Source organism: Falco punctatus, assembly GCF_963210335.1.
Source record: "Falco punctatus genome assembly, chromosome: 4".
NCBI classification, from domain to species: Eukaryota; Metazoa; Chordata; class Aves; order Falconiformes; family Falconidae; genus Falco; species Falco punctatus.
In genome coordinates, this window is record NC_137583.1 from 64725781 (window position 1) to 64731319 (window position 5539).

The window sequence follows — 5539 nt, forward strand, 5'->3', positions numbered from 1 at the left end:
TTGCTCTCAAGCCTGCTTTGAGATGTATGTGAGCATGGTTTCTATTCCATAGTGAAGAAGTTTGGCCTATATTTTTTAATGTATGCAAATGAGAGTGGGAGAGTCAATATAGTATTTGGCAAGTTTCCCATGGACATGGAAACAACTGAGGCACGGGCTTTCAAGATAATCTTCAGTATGAAACATTAAAATCAAGCCAGTCTGCCGATTTACACTTATTTTTACTGCAGCAATAAACTTACGTACTTGTTCCCGTTGAGGAATAGAACAGCGTCTGGGTTATCACGCTGTCTTGTAAAAAGTGGTGAAGACAACAAGGCTTTCTTCTGGGAGACATGGCTGATGGTGATGATGTATATACAAAGTATGCGAGACAGGTAATGCTACAAAGATAGAAACTAAAGAATAGCCTTGTCAGTTCGTGCTGTTGCATTTTGTAATATGTCAGAGTCACAGACTACAGAAAAATAAGCTGAGGTGCATGTACACCACCATAATTTAGTGATTTCTCTGTCTATTTCTGTAGAGATTTCAAGCTGCTACAAGACTTTAAAGTACCACAGAGCAGCTGAAGCCATGGTTCAGTTCCAGTTCCGTAATGACTTTAACACGCCTCTCCAAGGAAGACCACGAGACCCGTAAAGTCTGCACGGCTGGTTTCTCGCAAGGCAGGTAGGAGAGGGGAATCTGGAGGGAAGAGGACGGAGCAGGAAGCACAGCCCCCCCCGGCCCCTCCGGCCATCGGGGCAGCTGTGGGCAGCGCGAGGGGCTGGCGGCCGTCGGGGCACAGCTGTGCCGCACCGCGGGGCGCGCGCCGGGCCCTGCCTTCCAGCTGCGCGCAGCTTTGTGCCGAAACCCGCGTCCCCTCTTCGCACGTCTTTATTCTGCCGGCTTGAGGAGCGGAGGGAAATAATAAAAGAAAGAGGAAGAGAGGGTCAGGCGTTCTTTTTCAGGTGCAAGCTGCTGCTAGCGGCGCAGCAAACGCCGGGGGGGCGGGGGGGACGGGACAAAAAAGAGAGAAATGAATACATAAGTGACAACAAATAGGGAGAGAAAAACCCCGATGTTTTCCTTAATCCTGGATTAAACACAAAGGACTACTTACTTCCCCATCTGCCCGCCTGAACGTCTTTCCAGAGCCGGGCGGCGCTCCGCAATGGGCGCCCCCCCCCACGCGCGGGTCCGCTCCCGCCGCCGCCACGCGGTGTCGCCCTCGAGCCGTCCTGCGCGAGCGCGGCGCCGCGCCCGGCCCCGCCCACGGCCCCGCCGCGCCCACGCGCCCACAGCGGCCGCCGCCTCCCGGGCGCGGGCGGGACGTGGGGCCGCGGGGGACAGCGACCGGCCTCGGCCCCGACCCGCCGCTCCGCCTGGGTCACCGGTGCCTCGCAGGGAACAGCCGAGCGCAGCCGGGCGTCACGAATGCCCGTCCGTGAAAGCTCTGTTACTTGGCGGGGTTGGGTGGTGCGGAGTGCCTGCGGTCTGCTGCGGGTGGCAGCGAGGCAGAATGCCGGGCTGACAGCACGTCGCAAGGATGTATGCCTAACCTATAGCTCAGCCTCCCGATCGCTTTTAAAACCACACAGTAACACAGAGGGGAAAATCAAATTTGCCGTGATAGAATGCCTTGGTGGAAAAGAAATCAAATTTACCACACACTTGAAAAACATTTGGCCAGCACCAAAACCCAAGGTCCAGGAGCTTACATTATTTTTTTTAATCCAAAATATTTGCAAGAGTTCCTGGTCCTAACGTGTCCTAACTACACTTACCTTGTGGAAATGGTCCTGTCACAAGAATTATTTAACCTAAGCCTGTTACTTAGCAGTAAACTGAAAACAGTAGGAAGAGCTCGCCAGCTGCGGGTAATCATTTGTCCGAAGCAGTCGGACTTCTCCAGGACTCATCTCCAGGCACCGAAGCAGCTCCGCTTCACTCAGAGAGTCATCTAGCTTGGCCGTGCTAGCCTGCGCTTCACCTAAACATCTGGTTTGTTGTCAGGGACTCCCAAAATTTCAAGCACATGAACAACAAATCCTGCAAAGTAACTACTCTTACTTGTATGGATAGCTGACAAAGTATTATCTGACTGAAACCTTAAGATTTTAATGAACATGCACCTTCAAGCAGTTCCAAGGAAACTGGCACTTGTCACCCCAACCACAGCCGTTCAGGCAATGAACGCTAGCCACGGCAGTCCTTCTAGATCCAGGAGCCCCTCTGCATAGACCAGCAAAAGGAGCTGCAGCCTCCTAGTCTTTGATACAGCTGCTGTGACTTTCTCAGTATTTTCTGAAAGTCCGTTTGTAAGCCAAGATAAGCTGTAATGCTGGAAAGAGTTCAGAATTAGGCAAATTAAATCCTTATGTCCATAGTAACATCCTCCCTGAAAATCCATTAGATGAAGTTGTCCTTATTCTGAAGAGTCGGGTACACCCTGCATTGAAAGATGAGTCTGACCTCATTCCTGATCTTTAGAAAAAGGGTCTACAGTGCTGAGGTATCCGATATGGTTACAGCAGTCAATCACGATTTTACCAGGACAATTAGACCCTTGGTCTTACAAGCAGTGTCCTTGTATCTTAAACCTAAAATATTTTCAACAACAGTACATTCACATTGGAAGTAGCTTCTCTGCATGTTACAAGAAATGATGATTTAATTCTCCTATGCTATGAAAAATGCTCACGGTTTCACAGAAAATTTTCTGAGAGGCTCTGTAGTACAAAAATTAAATATTCATTACTACTAACTAACCACTTTGGCTCAGTCTTGTCTCTGCTGCTGCCTCCAGACCTGTCCATATTTATTAAATTCACTGTATTTAATATTTCAGTCTTATCTGAAACTTATTTCTCTTCATGATGATATCTTTTACTTTTACTCCATATTTACATTACTCTATCAGGTCTGCTCACTATATCCACTTTGCATGATTTTTTTTTCCCAAATCCTCTATAAATCCATATTAAAGATTTTGTATTTTAGTTTCCTGTACCTTTCTTTACTGAAACACCTACTGCATTACGTCTAACATATTTGCTTTACAGCAGTTTCTGACAGTATTCTCTTAAATTTAGTGTCTGTGTGCTATACCAAGCATTAAATTCCAGACTAATCCAAACTGAAAAATCGGAATTAGCCAGATCTACTATTCATATAACATTTGGTATCATTTGAAAAGCCGTTCATTTCCCACACTTCAAATCATTGAAACTCAGCCTATTTTTCTCAACAGATTCACAAACATTAGCCTATCACAATGACTTTCACTTAAGTTTTGAATTTGTAAGGAAACCTGAAACCAGAGGAGTCATGGGTGGTTTCTTGTTTCACGGTGAATGTTTTACACAGCTGTAGTGGGTAAAAAGTTGATGAATAAGGTCTACCAGTGGTGTGTCATTCTTTGTGGTGACTCAGAGTCTGAAAATCATGAGAAGGTTGCTGAACAGATAACCTGCTGCGTTTTGGACACTATGTATGAAGCTAGCTCCATCTTCATAAAGCTGAGTGATGTCATTTCTTCATAGATGCAGAACCACAGACCTATCACGGTCCCTGAACTTCTGCTTGCATGCATTTCTCACTGGTTCTGTAGCACAGACAACATGCAGAGGGTTCTCTTCAGTCAGTCCATTTGGCTCCTCTCTCCACCTCTTCCTGACATTGTACAGCAGGCTTACAGTCTTGATCTGAGGACATAGGAATACTTACTCCCAAACTGAAACATTGCATTTGAGAAATTGCCCATAGAAATGGCACAGGAATCAATTGTAATCTTCTGGAAAAATAATTCAAGTTATTGGAAAGTGATGGCTTCAGTTTTTACATACAATCCATCTCATGAAGTGTTATGCTCCCAGTAACACTAGAGGAAAATCTTTACATAGAAAACGTCAATGCAATCATTTTAAAGGAACATTTATTATTAGGGTAAAGGAAGGAGAAAAAAAATATCAAGGGCTTCTTTCTTAAATGACAAGTGAATTCATAGCTAAGCATCTGCTCAGAGAGGAAAATACTGAGGTCAGATCTTGGCCTTGGTTTTAAAGTGGGCCTAGGGAGCTATATATCTGCTTTACAAGCAGCAAATATGTGTCTAGTGACAATACCTTCTGCCTTGTTTCCATTTTTTTTCTTCAGAGTGGAAGTTTTTCAGCTGTTTTATATTAGAACCAGGATGAGGCTTAGGTCAGTCAGGACAAACCCCTCTGAGAATGATAGAGGGCTTTGCAGTTAAAGATTCCCAAATCTACATATGTGTGCCCAAACAAAAGGGGAAGAGGGAAGAAATTAACATCAATTTTCTACCAATACTGCTTTCTCATGACTTTCCTATCAAAAATGGGACTAAAAATAAAATTATTCCATGGTCATATGGATCATCTTTACAAAATGCTTCTGTATTTAGAAATAAATCATAATTCCTTATTTTAATATGCATCAGACTACTTGTTTTGTAAATGGAGAGAAGATACTCCAGGAATGGGAACATTCAATAAGCAATTGTACATCCGGATGACCTGACAACAGACTGCTGTTCTGTGTGGGAATACGCATTTGGAAAGGGATACTGGAATCACTGGATGACTGGAGTTGTTTTGGCTAGCGGATGATACGCATCAGCTTCTCAGCTGCTGTAAATCAATGTTGCTCCACAATGATGATTTACATCAGCTGTGCAACTGGCCCAATGTTTCTCACATGAATGGTATGTTAACTTGCCAATGAACATGTTGGTTGCAGTAATGATATTCCTGGCAGGCTGATCAGTACACTGATAGATCTGTGACCTGTGGAGGGAAGCATGTCTGTCATTCTATCAAGAGTAAACAACTCATAGTGGAAATGAAAAACAGAAACCAAAGCCCGGGGTCAGGCAACGAAATTGTCTAGTAAAACGTACTGAGGCCTGATCTGCTAAAGAATTTGGAGCTAAATTTGGAATACAGCACTTTGCTACAGGCAGAAAAATCTTTGTCTGTTCACTGTTTTATTGGCATGTAAATGTGTTTCAGTGACTTTAATGTAAATATAGCAAAAGCATGGAGGGTTTGTAGATAGAATTCTAGACAATTGCTTTAGTTGTGATGGTTTTAGTAGCTTTCCTACTTAAGAGATTTGTTCCTTTTGCTTGGGTTTTTTTCCTCTTTTTTTCACTATGAAAATCAACATGCTGTTCTGGAGAAACACTAGCTGCAACATTGTTTGCTGAAGAGAACAATGGTTCTGAATTTTTACATTTTTACCTTCTCAGGTATTTCCAGCAGAAATCAAAGAGGCGAAAAGACTTCTTCATGTATGATGAAACTCTAATATTATAAAACCAGTTTTGCAACATGTATCATACAGGAATGCATGCTTTTTCTGGCAAAAAAAATCAAAAGCCTGATAATACCCACTTTCAGGTTTCATTACAAGCTCAGTGAATCCTTCTCTGAAAGGCCCTAAACTTCAAAGATTTAGCTAACATTTGAGAATTGAACCGAGGTCTGAGGAGAAAGAGGCTAATTTTTTTTTTTTTTTTTTTTGCATTTCATAG

The 5539-nt window shown here is 43.6% G+C and overlaps 1 long non-coding RNA gene across 1 annotated transcript in view; it reads left to right on the forward strand.

Annotated features, from left to right (window-relative positions):
* The first annotated feature begins 395 nt into the window (after positions 1-395).
* LOC308062613 overlaps positions 396-5539 on the forward strand; it is an 86256-nt gene continuing 81112 nt past the window's right edge. The window contains exon 1 of the long non-coding RNA XR_013927645.1: positions 396-672. This is a non-coding gene — a long non-coding RNA (uncharacterized lncRNA). The remainder of the gene's footprint in view (positions 673-5539) is intronic.